General features: G+C 40.6%; 1 protein-coding gene across 1 annotated transcript in view; it reads left to right on the top strand.

The window, feature by feature from the left end:
- LOC122808678 (alpha-2-macroglobulin-like) overlaps positions 1 to 14,335 on the top strand; it is a 2,073,303-nt gene that overhangs the window by 1,931,812 nt on the left and 127,156 nt on the right. The gene's annotated exons all lie outside the window — the stretch shown is intronic.

Here is a 14,335-nt window from a genome sequence, read left to right as displayed (position 1 = left end):
ACCCACCATCTCAGACCACCTATCAGGCATCCTGTCTCTCCTTGGAATTTGAATCTAGTTTTATCCCAATTGATGCTCGCCCCCTTCGAACCTGCTTCATCTTGTCATTTAAAGTTTTTGTCTTGGAAAACTATATTCATGGTAGCCATTACATCTGCACGTAGGGTCTCCGAACTTCAAGCCTTGTCCACCAAACCTCCATATTTGATTTTTCACCCAGATAGGGTCTGCCTCAGGACTAACCCTACCTTTCTTCCCAAGGTCTGTTCAGAGACTAACTTAAATCAGTCCATTGAGCTCCCAACCATCTACAGACACCATTCCAACAGATTGGAATATATGTTACACAAGCTTGATGTACACAGGCAACTGAGGTTCTATCTAGATAGAACTAAGGATTTCAGACAATCGGATCAACTTTTTGTCTCCTACGCAGAAAATAAGAAAGGTCTTGCAGTATCAAAAATCACATTGTCTAAGTGGCTCTCTGACTGCATCAAATCCATTTATGCTTCCACTAGTCAGCCATTAGAATCTAATGTCAAAGCCCACTCGATACAAGCTGTTTGTACGTCATTAGCTCATGCAGCTCCTTTACCTTTAGATACCATCTGTGCAGCTGCCACGTGGTCAAAACCTCACACATTTATCACTCATTACAAAGTGGATAGGACCTCCAGGGACAGGGCTACCTTTGGTTCCACTGTACTCAGGAATGTTCTCCCGTGAGCCACCCAGGATTAGGGTGCTTGGGACGCTACCCACGTGTAAGAACAAAACGGTGAGATAGAACAACTTCACATAAAGAAGTTATGTCCTTACCATAACGTTCCATGTGAGTTGTTCATCTCGCCTTTCTGTTCTTACATTCCCGCCCACCTTCCCCCTCCAGTCGAATGGGATGGTTGCCTTGGTAGATTGGTCAAGTTGTCAGTCTGTATGGCATATTCTATGTTTCCTATCTACAATCTCTTAGTTACCTTCATAGGTAGACACTATAGTTTCACTTATTTCTGTAGGCTGTCTTAGTTGCAGCATACTAGATCTGGGGATTCACAGTAGAGCATCATGGGATATACACTAGGTCTCGAGCTTCTCTGAGAGTTTGAGCTTGAAAGCGGCCGATTCGGAGCTGAGAGATCAGCTCCGACCCCACGTGTAAGAACAAAAAGGTGAGATGAACAATTCACATGGAACATTATGGTAAGGACATAACTTCTTTTTATTCGATTAACTAAAATTTTGATCTTTTAATTTAGACCCAGTGGGACAGCTAGGCCTGCAGGCACCAGCATTACGCCTTTTCAACAGAAGGGATTTGTTAGATGCCAAAAAACCAAAAAATGTGTTGTAAATAAATTGTATAAAAGGCTGATTTGTTTTAGGGAGAGTATCTGAGGAAGTCAGTTTGCTTAGACGAAAATGCAATGCTGATATAAAGCGTTAATGTGTATTTAGCGGTGTTTTTAGTTTATTCAACAATAAAATACTGTTTCCGACACCCATGGCTCTAGGAGTTTTTGGCAATCTGTTTACTTTGTGTTTTTTTTTGTGCCAAACAACCCATTTTTTGGTTTTGTGGCTGTAATATTCGGGGTTGGCGCCATGGAGAGGTTGGACCCTCCAGAAGGAAAAGGTGTGGATGACATTGGACAATCCAGGAAACTAATTGGACAACTCACTGAGTTGGTGGATCTGCTGACACCTTTAACCCAGTCCTTGGTTGGATTGTATAACAACGCTCGTGTTCACAATGCGGAAGTCCAGGAAGTATCAAGGGGACCAGGCATTCATCGTGAACAACGGAAAAACACAAATTTTAAAAAATTTTTTTTTTTATTTATTTAACATATGTTGACCGGGAAAGTCCGACTAGGTTCCACAGATCCTGTTTTCAGCGGAGGCCCGGGGAGAAATGCTCCCGACGCATGTCTTTAGAATTCCAGGAAACTAATTGGACAACTCACTGAGTTGGTGGATGGATGGATCGAAGGATCAGACTAGCGAAGGCGAGGGTTCTTTTAACGCTGTCAACACACCTGAAATTCTTCATGAAGAAGTGAATGGTAGCGTGACCAGCGCAGAAATACGTGGGTCTATTCCAGCGGGTCAAAAAACTATTTTCACCAACAGAAAAGCTTCAGGTACTGTTGTTTACAATAATGAAAGCGACTTATGTCCTAAAGAAACTAAAGATTGGTTGCTACAAAAGTATTCATTTAAACAAATCGCTTTTAACGGACCACCAGTTGTGGCCGACTCATACAGAGTCAAATTGGACAATCTGCATAAACTCATGTTAAAATTCAGGACATTAGAAATTGAAAATGAATACCTTACTGAATGTATTAGTAGGGGTATTGTTCCGAAAGGACTAAGACTTTTTAAATACCCAAACAATGTTCTTGAAGGAACAGTTTTTCATAAAGAGTTAATTGAATTGTTCAGTAAGTGTGGTTTATATATGTTGAGTCTTATAATAAAGGAAAATAGTAGGACTCAGGTTGTTTTACAGAAAGAAATTAATGAGTTGGACCAATGTATTAAGGAAGACCTGATTTTTACCATTAAAGAAGAGAAGGACAAGTATTTTAAAATTAGGAGAGAAATTGATGGTAAATGTAGGGAAACTATTCAAAGAAAATTTAAAAAGTTAGAAAGGGATACAGATGAATATAAAAAGGGTATAGTGTACCCTAAACCCAGGGCTCCTTCTTTTCTAAGAAATCTTTATGGAAATAACATGGCTAGAGAAATGCAATGAAATTTTGAAGATGATAATATAGTACAAGAAGATGGTTTTAATGATGAAGAATTTCCCCCTCTTCGTAGATCAGAGAGGTTACAGAATAAAACAGGGTACCAAGAAAGAAATTTTTCATGGAGATGGGGGAGAAGGGGGAGGGGGAAATATTAAATATGGTGTCCACACCATTAAGACCCCCACCCAGTGATAAAACAGTTAGTAATGATATTTCTTTGACTGATATTTTAGTGGATGGTATTAAACACACCTTTAACGACTTCAGTATTTATAATTTTAGTGATATTCATATAGAAAAAGAACATTTCAGCCTGCTTGCAAAGGGATTTAAATTTATACCTTATAAAAAAGGAGACCTTACCCAGTCAATATTAGACCTAAAACTATTTTTTAGAAAAATTAATTTAAATTTATTATTAACATCTGAGGGAGATACAGGGAATCAAGAACTCAAAAGAAGGGGTACCTTCAATCCCCCGCTCCACCCACAATTGATTAACCTGGAAAAAACTATGGAAAAATAATTAAGAAATAGATATGATAGGTTTGGTTTTCAACCAAACCTTAGTAAGAAGGAAATGAATATCTTACAAACCCTGAGGGACAATTATAAGGTTAGAATAATGAAACCTGATAAAAGGGGGTGGGTTAGTTATTATGGATAACATAATATATGAAGGAAAAATGAATGAAATTTTATTTAATGAGGAAGGTTACACTAGTGTGTCTATTAATGAAATTAATATTGCGTATAATAAAATAGACATTTGTTTGAAAGACATGCTTTTTGAAGGTTTATTTGATAAGAAAACCTTTGATTTCTTGAGAGTTGATAAGCCAAGAGTTCCTTCTATCTTCGGAATTCCGAAGATCCATAAAAATGAAACTAATTCACCATTAAGACCTATTGCCTCTGCTAATGGGTCAAAAACGCACAGTTTGGCTAAATTTGTTGATAACAAACTAAAAAATGTGTGTGTCAACAAAGAAACAATCCTAAAAGATTCATGGGACCTACTTGACATACTTAATAAAGATATTTTATGTGATAATTTGTTATTTGTGACCATAGATATTGTTGATTTATTTTCAAGTATTCCACACATAGAGGGGATGGAAATGTTTGAAGATGTGCTATTTCAGGAAGATACATTAAGTCACAATGATAAAATTACATGTGGGGCTTTTATGGATTTAGTCCTTAAAAATAATTTTTTGAACTTTTGTGGTGAATTTTATAAACAGACCAAGGGGGTTGCTATGGGGGCCGCTTGTGCCCCCACTTATGCGAATCTAGTTTTGGCTAAGTGGGAGGAGCTTTACATTTTGGATTCCAAATTTTGTTCTTGTTGGAAACTATATCGTAGATTTTTGGATGATATAGTTATCCTATGGTCAGGAGGTGTTAAACAACTAGAGGAATTCAAATTATATCTGGAAGGAACTACCCATTTTTTAAAATTTACTTTTCATGTATCCACCGAGAGACTTCAGTTTTTAGATGTGGAAATATATAAGAGGAAAGATAGGTTTGAATCTAAAATATTTAGAAAATCTACCTATTGTAATTCCTTTCTTCATTTTCAAAGTGCCCACACTTATTGGCCAATTTGTTCGAGGTAGCCGAATGACTACCTCAGAGAACGATTTTAATGATGAGTGTAATTTATTAAACAAAATGTTTTTGGAAAGAGGATATCCCCAAGAGTTTATCAGGGCAGTACAAGATGATGTTGTTAAGGCGAGAGAAGGTAGATTTTGACCTATTTTAGGTAATACTAAATTAAATAAAACCTCCTATGGAGATCATGTATTTAATTATAGCACCCCCACAACTCGAGTGTGATTTTACACAAGCCTTAGTCCGCGAATATAATGCTTTTAACAACAAAGTTACAAGGAAAGTTGTTGAAAGAGAATGGTCTAAATTCATTAATATAACTGACCTAGACCAGAGAAAAAATAAATAGAAATGTCAAAGTTGTATATAAAAATTCCCCGTCATTTAAAAACATTCTGGAAAGTAAAGCTTCCCAGAGGAATAATAAGATTAGGAAGGGTACCTTCAAATGTGGACACTGTGCATACTGTAGTAACATAGTTAATAAAGAAAAAGTTTATTTAGAAAGCAGACAAAAATGGATTAAAAGTGGTGATTACTACAATTGTGAAACCAAGGGTGTGGTATACCTAAGTTTATGTTCAGAATGTAGTGCTTTTTAATTGGGAAAAACTGAAAGAGCCCTAAAAAGAGGATATATGAACATAAATATGAAATAGGTACAGGAAAAGAGACCAATTCTTTGTATAAACACACCCAGGTTTGTCCGGATGCCAAATTTCATTTTATGGTTTTAGAGCAGGTCAAAAAGGATGTAAGGGGTGGATTATGGGAAGAAAAACTGGAATCTAGGGAATCATGGTGGCAGATTTCCCTTGATGCAACAAACTTCCCTGGGCTAAATGAATTTATTTCAGTTGTGCCCCTCCTAAAATTGAAAGCTGGAATACTATAATGTTTTACAGGCATTTTTCACTCTTACCAGCAGATGGCAGGTTATACCTATACAAACTGTTTACTTTTTAAAGCATTTTATAAATAACAAACATGGATTTTTATAAATTTTATAATATTTATATATATATTTTTTTATGTTGAATGATTTAAAATGTTGTTAAGATGGTTATTTATTGTTAGAAATAAGTTTTAGAAATTTTAAAGGTTGGTATTTTCAAACACACGTAGAAAAAGAATATTTATGAATTTTCTAATTAAGTAGTTGTTTTTGATTGGATAAGGAATTTTAAATAAATTGTATAAAAGGCTGATTTGTTTTAGGGATAGTATCTGAGGAAGTCGGTTTGCTTAGACGAAAACGCAATACTGATATAAAGCGTCAATGTGTTTTTAGCGGTGTTTTTAGTTTATTCAACAATAAAATACTGTTTCCGACACCCGTGGCTCCAGGAGTTTTTGGCAATCTGTTTACTTCGTTATTTGTTAGATGCCACCTGAACACAACCTTACAGATTGCCACATCTTCCAGTGTATAGTGCTCTTTCTCTTTGTCTCACTGCCATACAAGTTTTTCACCACCTCTGCCATTCAGCAAGGTTGACCCTTTGCCTGTTAGGTCTTATGGTGTCCATAGTCCTCATGATCCTGCTTGCCAGATATTTTATGAGGGTTCTCCAATGGACATTAGTAGTACAATGGTCTCAAAAAGAGTCCATCCACTCCACGCCAAAGTAAAACTAACCCAGATCTACAGACGGCACACATCTTGGAGGATAACATCTCCTTCACTGACAAATGGACAACCATTCTGAACAAGTTCTCCAGTGGAGGTTGTGACAATGTACTCTTCCCTTTTAGGGTGTGGGGGGGCATTTTGAAGGGAAGACAGTTGAGGGCATACGGTCACATATAGAAGTGAATCTTCACATCAGTGTTCTGGAGATTAGAGTAGTCCTCCTAGTGTTGCAGGCCTTTCAGGACAGGCCTCAGAGGTGTGATTCAGGCATGAACAGACAATATGTCAAAAGTCTGGTACATCAACAAACAGGGAGCAATCCATTCTTACCCCTTATACCGCAAAGCCATGAGAGCCTGGCAACGGGCAATGTCTTCACTCTGCTTTCTTATAGCAATGTATATCTGAGGTTGTCAATTGTTCTAGCAGATAAACTGATCATGTGTACCCTAATGCATCACTAGTGGTTCATCAGTTCCACAGTGATAAACTTGATCTCCGATCACTGGGACCAGCCTTGCTGTGGTCTTTTTGTCTCCTATCTAAATCACAAGTGCAGCAGTTGTTTTGCCCTGATCTCTCCACACGGCAGTCACCTAGGGATGCTGTGGTCTGAAAGCAGCCCCTGGGTCTCCTTTATGCCTTTCTCCATTACCTCTAATGAACAAATTTATACAGAAAGCAAAAATGTGGAAGGTCAAGGTGATCTTCATTGCCGCTTTCTGGCCTCGGCAGACCTGGTTTCCATTCCTGTGGCTAGTTCTAGTACATCTTCCATGGAAACGGAATCAGTATCCAGATCTTTTGTCTCACCCATCCAGACTAACTCTCCCAAATCAGAAAACTATGAAATTAACCACTTAACCACTTGTTTTCTCCACTTCTGACATTAGGAGAGATGCCAGGCTTTCCTCATCAGTTGTTCAGATCTTATCAGCCTCTCAATAACATGCCACCAGCAAGGTGTACTGCAGCCAATGGAAAGATTTTCCTATTTGAGTATCGTCCAAAGGTTACAACCCTGTTTCAGCTCCTGTTTCCTTTATTTTAGAGTTATCAGAACTTTTTTGCAATGGGTCTAGCTACTCAAGTTGCTGCCATCTCTAGTTTTCACATAGGCAAGAACAAGATTTCCAAAACCTTTTTAAAGGGAACTTTCCTACTTTGGCCCCCAGTCATTGATCGAGTTCCTCTTTGGGACTTAACTATCATATTGCAAGCATTGACTCAGCCACCATTTGAGCCAGCAGCATCGGTAGATTTGAAATTCCTATCTTAGAAAACAATTTTGCTAGTAACTGTCACATCAACTAAGTGTTTATCAGATGCAATCACTTTCATGTACTCCTTATTTGTTTTTTCATAAGGATGGGATTTCAGTAAGAACTAATGCTTCTTTCCTTCCTAAGGTGGCATCCAAAGCTAATAGAAATCAGTCAAAAATTCTACGTCTTTTTTCCATGATTTTCTAATAAATGTCAATACATGCTTCATATGATGGATGTCCACTGCCAACATAGGTTTTATCTTCATAAAACTAAGCCTTTCAGGAAGTCTGATCACCTTTTTGTGGCATTCTGCAGACAAAGACTGGGCAAGGCTGTTGCTATGGTTACTTTTTCCTGAATGGTTATATGATTGCATTACATTTGTGTACAATAAAAAAGGTTTATACTTACAATCTAAGCCAGGGTCATTCCACAAGGGCTGTGGGCATGTCTACAGCCTTTGCCAGTTGACCTCCTATTGATGATATCTGTACATCTGCTACTTGGGTAACAAGTCATACATTTGAGTAGCATTGTAAACTGGATGAACAACCAAGATCTCTTTCATCCTTTGGTTCCACCACTCTTAGGGATGATCTTCCTTGATTAGACCTGGCACTGTATGCTTGGGAATCTGTCTCACAGTTGAATCAGATGAAAATTGACAATATTGGATACAAAAGTTATGTTCTTACCATAATGCTAGATCCATGTTGTCTGTTCTTTGTCTGGTTCAACATCCATCCTACCTGCCCCTTGCCAAATTGTGGCTAGTGAGAATCCAAGGACCAGTTGACCTTAGCATTCCCTGTCAATAAGGAGTCATTACAGCCAGTACTCTATAACCATGTCATGGCTTTTTTCATACCACTTAGACATGTGTGAGAGTTAGTCCCTTTTATTAATAAGAGTAAGGTTTCTTGTTTGTGCTTTGATATTATATTCATCGGGGCAAACTTGATCTGAGGTAGTAGGGTGGAGGCCAGGGACTTTTGGGTATAGCAGGAGTCAGAGCCATGGAAATGAAAAGCTTCAAGATTGATGCCTAGTTTGGATACAGTCAGATTTGACAACTCATGGGTAAACTAGAAGAAAATCAGATAACCTAGATCTATTGTTATGGTAATTATATAACGTTTGATGTTATGTTGTCCTATCTCGCCTTCATTCTTACTTGGATGGGTTCGGAGCCGATCCTCGGCTGAATACACCAGCTGGAAGTCTCAAACTTGGCTCGTGGCAAGGTAAGTATCCCATGATGCAGTGGAGCAATTCCCTAGATCTCGTTTACCGCTTTACGAGGTTGGATGTTCTCTTTTCGGCCGTGGCTAAGTTTTTTGTCTTTTGCCTTCTAGGATTTAAAACTATTTAGAATTTAGAGATTAGTTAGTTTTCTGAGTGCTGTGCCCTTTTCAAGTGTAGTTTTAGTGTTTAGCTTAAGTTTATCTCCTTTTTTTCAGCTGTTGTGTGCTACCTTTAGGCCCTCGTTTTTCATAGGCCTGTACTGTGTATCCCATAGTTTATCTTAGTAGTAGTGCTCTTCAAATTGCTTATTAGTGTGTGTGTATTTCTAGTTGGTTAGTTAATTACTTTATTGGTTAGTTCATTAGCTCATTTAAATTAGTGAGCTAATTGCCCATTTTAGTTAAAGAGCTAGTGGTATTAGTGTATTCTGTCTCTCCATTTATTATAGCTTACTAGGTCAGTTTAAATTAGAGGTTTTAGTGCTCATTTTAGTTACAGCACAGCTATTTCCATTTATATTCACTAGATGTGCTGTAGGTGTTAAATTAGAGTGTTATTTCTAGAAGTGGTTATTCTTTGTGATTGTTACTTAGTGTTTATAATTGTTATAGGACTCTTTTCTTCCCTAACATGTCCAGAGAGACTACGGAAAAAGTACATAAGCCTTCGGGCTTTAAGAAATGTCAAAAATTCACCCAAAAAATGTCTATTACAGATGGACATAGAATTTGTGTTTATTGTTTAGGAGCTATCCATCTCCAGGAAGATTGCACTTTCTGCCACTCCTTTAGTGCCTGTGTGTTGCAGGATTGGAAAAAATAAATTGTCAAAGGACTCTTGAAACCGACCTTTGAGGAAGCTTCTTCGTCTTCTTCATCTTTTTCTTCTTCTAAGAGGGACAAATCAACCAAAAGGCCATCTCCTGTCCCTTCTGCTCAGTCAGAGCCCTCTGAAAAATTGTCAAAAAATTCTCAAGCATCAACCTCCTCAGCTCCAGAGGCTGTGGAACCGATGGAGATTATTATTGACAAACCTGGTTCTTTGTCTCCAAGGTCTTCGGAACCAAATGAAAACGTGTCTCAGAGCTGGTCCATTGACATTCCACTGGTCTCCCCTACTTTGAGATCTCCCATTCTGGATAGATCTCGTTCACCAACTCTATCCTCCAGGTCCTCTAAGAGCCTATCTGATGATGATGTGGAGCAGGTGGTATGCAGACTATTGAAGTCGCCAGCGCTGGCAGAATTGTTCTCGGCTCCGACCCAACAGGTTTTGGAGACTTCTTAGACTGTTACATCCACTGTCATTCCTTCTCCGAGCCAAGCTGGATCTTCAGAGCCAGAGTGCCAAGTACCACTTGCTGTGGCTCTGTCGGTTCTGGGACCCCCTTGGGAGATTCCAGAACCGATCTCTGCTCCGACACTCTCTGTGCCATCCAGGGTGTCTGGGAGGCAAAGTTCTCCAGTTGGCCTCGAGGGGGGATGCTCGGACCCAATTTTCTTCATTTCCAAGTCTACCACTTGGTGCGTTGACTCGGGTGAGCTCGGCTCCTGCATCAGCTTCGGAGCTGGTCTCCCTGGAGCCGGGGTGTCCTCTGTTTCCTCGGAACCGGAGGTATACTCGGAGCCAGTGGGTTCTGCTTTCGAAATGATGAGGAGTGTGCTGTCCCCTCTACAGCTCTACAGAAGGATACTGGCATTCTTCCTCCCAAAGCACCGACTACTGTCTTGGCACCACCCCATCCACAAGACAGCAGAGATTCAGAGCCTCAGGAGCCCCCATTGGGTGAACCCTGCTCTTCTCAGGCCTCCCCAGAATACACTTCTGAGGAGCCCCCTCAGAAGAGGACATGGAAGAGGAAGCACATAGACTCCCCTGATGAGTCTGTCACCTCAGACACTGACCTTGAGTAGTCAGAAGGGTCCCTACGGTCGTCCGCTGAAGATATCTCATTTGCAGATATCCTTAAGATCCTAAAACAGAGAGGCAGCTGGAACACCATCAACCCTTCTGATGAGGAGTTGGTGTACCTGAAGGCCTTTGGATTTCAACCTTCAGCCTCCTGTGTATCTCCACCTTTTAATGAGCTAATGGAGTTAGTCAATCGAAAGGAGTGGGAGTCACCTAACACTATGGAACCAGTTCCTCGGAGGCCAAACAAGTTTTTGTCAGCCCCCACTGGAAATGATTTTCTTACAAAAAGTGTGCCTGTAGATGCTATGGTGGTGGCAGCAGCCACGAATTAGGAACTTTCTAAGACATCCTCATCTGTTCATCCTCCTAACAAAAATTCTCGAATGATGGACAGGTATGGGAAGCATATCTTTTCATCAGTGAATTTTACACTCAGATCACTGAACTACCTCACACACTTTACAAGGCTACAAAGAGATCTCATGAAGGAACTAGGAGATACTCTATAAGTTTTTTTGGCTGCGGGGGTGACAGAGAAAGTCACTTCCCAGCTGACCACCTTAAATTCCATCGTCACCACTAATATCATATGCACTGGCTGGAGCGAGTAGGGCAGCGGGTTCAGGAGTTTCCCTGAGGAGACGCTCCTGAATGCGCTTGTGTAATTTTGTGGAACCTTTTAAGTCTACCTTTACCAACACCCCTTTTGATGGTTCCTCACTTTTTGGACCTAAAGTTAAAGACACACTCACCAGACGCAAGCAGGAAGGGAAAACTCTCTCTGCCATTGGAGTACATTTTTCAGTACCTTTAAGACCTTACCCTAAAGGTCAGAAGAGTGGAAAAATGTGGTTCAAAAGATCCCAGGGAGCTATCCAGGATTCATGAAGTGAATCCTTCCCCGGGGCAGAGGGGGAGGCAACAATGGTAGATGTCCTAGAGGCAGAGGGGGTCCGCAAAACCAGGGTGACCATGATTCCTTTTGTGGACGTCCCTACCCACGCTCCTGAATGGCCCATCTGCTGTACGCTGGAGGCAGTCAGGGGATGTTTATCTTTGTACCCAGAAGCCTGGCAAAATATCACAAAAGGCAAGTGGGTACAAAGTATAATATCCAGAGGATATTCCATTCCCTTTTGCCATCCTATCCCACACACCAGAACAATCCCAGATGTTCCACCCAATCTAAGGGAGCAAGCAACTATAGAAATTCAAATGTTGCTAGACAAAAGAGTTATCCAAAACGTCCCCGTAGGCTAAATAGGATTTGGAACTTACTCAAGATTCTTTTTGGTGCCAAAAAGAACAGGAGACTGGAGACCCATATTGGATCTCAGCAAACTGAACAAATCTGTCAAAAAGTCCAGGTTTTGAATGGTGACACTAAAGTCAATTTTTCCCTTCTTAGGGAAAGATGATTGGATGTGCTCAATATATCTCCAATATGTGTACTACCACATAAAAATGGACAGAGCATCAAGGAGACATTTACGCTTCTGGCTGGAAGCCAGTCATTATCAGTTCCGAGCTCTGCACTTTGGTCTCACTACAGCCCCCAGAGTGTTCACCAAATGCATGGCAGTAGTAACGGCTCACTTGAGACATTTTGGATTCCAAGTGTTTCTGTATCTGGATGACTGGCTCCTAACTGCCACCACCAAGCATCTGTTCCAGCAATCTAGGGACGTGACATTGGAAATTTGTGCTCAGCTAGGCATAACAGTCAATTTACAAAAATCTGCCTTGCTCCCTGTCAGCATATTACCCTCATAGGCACAAACCTAGACATCGTTTCTATGATGGCACATCTTCCACCTGACAGAATTTCTGCCTCAGACAGCAAATACTTTACCTTCTTCCCAAGGACACGGTAAAGGCAAAGGTAGTTCTGAAACTTCTAGGAACCATGGCTTCAACTATCACTCTAGTTCCTCTTGCCAGGATGCATATAAGATAGTGTGGGGGGGGGCATTATCTGGGAAGGACAGTCCGAGGCATATAGCAAGACCAGGAGGCCCATTTGCACATCAGTGTTCTAGAGATGAGAGCAATGCTTCTGGCATTGCAGGCACTCCACAACTCTCTTCCACTAGGGACGATTGCAATCCAGTCAGACACGTCGGTGGTATGGTACATAAACAAACAAGGAGGAACCAGATCATACCCGTTTTGTCAAGAGGCTCTGAGAGTTTGGCAATGGGCAATATCTTCCCAATGCCTTCTAGTAGCAATGCACATCCCGGGGAAATCCAGTGTGATAGTGGACAAGCTCAGCAGGGCAATATTAATGCTTCACGAGTGGTCTAAAAACCAGAACATAGCAGAAGAGATTTTCCAGAAATGGGGCCATCCTTGCTGCAATCTTTTTGTCACTCCCACAAATACCAAATGCAGCAGCTACTTTGCCCTAATTCCCCCTCTGGGGGAGACACCAAAAGATGCACTTGTTTATGATTGGCCCTCAGGACTTCTTTATGCCTTTTCCCCGTTTCCCCTCAAACCCAAAGCCATCCAGAAAGCAAAATCCTTGTGAAGCAGGCTGATTCTCATTGCCCCATATTGGCCTCATCAGATTTGGTTCCCCTTCCTATGGCCTCATCTGCAGGAGAAGCCATGGGTTCTGGACCCAGTTCCAGACCTTCTGACACATATGTCAGGAACACTTCATCCTTCTCTACATGCCCTCAACTTGGCAGCATGTCTGCTTCACTTCCCAACTTAGACACGCTTCAAAACTTCACTCCAGCTGTCAAACGCATATTGATATCCTTGCATAAAGATTCTACTAGAAAACTATATACTAGCAAATGAAGAGGTTCTCTGACTGGGCGCAAACTAAAAACATTGACCCATTTTCTTCCCCAGTTCAATCCAGTTTAGAATTTCTTGCAGAACTCTTCGGCTCGGCTGCAGCGACTATTAGAGTTCAGCTGGCTGCATTCTCAAATTTCCGCATTTTCCTAACCTAATGTCACACAGGTTATGTAAAGCATTTTTAAAAGGCACCTCCTTATTGAGACCTCCTTTTAAAGAACCACTTTCTCCTTGGGATTTAAATTTTGTCCTGTCTCAACTAACATTGCCACCATTCAAGCCCTCTTCATCTTGCGACCTCAAATTTCTTTCCTGGAAGACCATCCTTCTAGTAGTTGTAACATCTGCAAGAAGAGTCTCAGAGTTGCAAGCACTATCAATCAGACCACCATATCTGATTTTCCATAACGGTAGGGTATCGCTGTGGACTAATCCATCCTTTATACCTAGGATTTGCTCTCAATCCAATATAAATCAATCTATTGCACTTCCGTTGTTTTTGTCCCAATCATAGCAACAAGGCAGCGTATAAACTCCACCAATTGGACATGCATAGACAGCTCAGATTCTATTTGCATAGAACTAAAGATTTCAGGAAATCTGACCAATTATTCATCTCTTTCTCTGAGGCAAAAAAAGGTATGCCAGTGTGTAAAATCCCCTTTCAAATTGGCTTTCAAGCTGTATCACCTTTATATACACCTCCGATAAAAGAAATTTACCATTCAGAATTAGAAGTCACTCAACCAGAGCATTAGCAACATCTTCTTCTTTCCAGGCCAGAATGACTATGGACGGTATTTGTGCTGCTGCAACGTGGGCTACTCCTCACGTTTATCACTTATTACAAAGTTGATTTGGCCTCCAGGGACAGGGCCTCCTTTGGTTCCACTGTGCTCATAGGTGTACTCCCGTGAGCCACCCAGGAAAAAGGTGCTAGGAATGCTGTCCCATCCAAGTAAGAATGAAGGCAAGATAGGACAACATAACATAAAGAAGTTATGTACTCACCATAATGTTCCATGTTTGTTGTTCATCTCGCCATTCATTCATATGAACCCCCCCCCCCCACACCT

Source organism: Protopterus annectens, chromosome 8.part0 (genome assembly GCF_019279795.1).
Source record: "Protopterus annectens isolate FY-2018-M chromosome 8.part0, PAN1.0, whole genome shotgun sequence".
In the NCBI taxonomy this organism is placed as follows: Eukaryota; Metazoa; Chordata; order Ceratodontiformes; family Protopteridae; genus Protopterus; species Protopterus annectens.
This window is presented reverse-complemented; position numbering and strand designations above follow the sequence as displayed.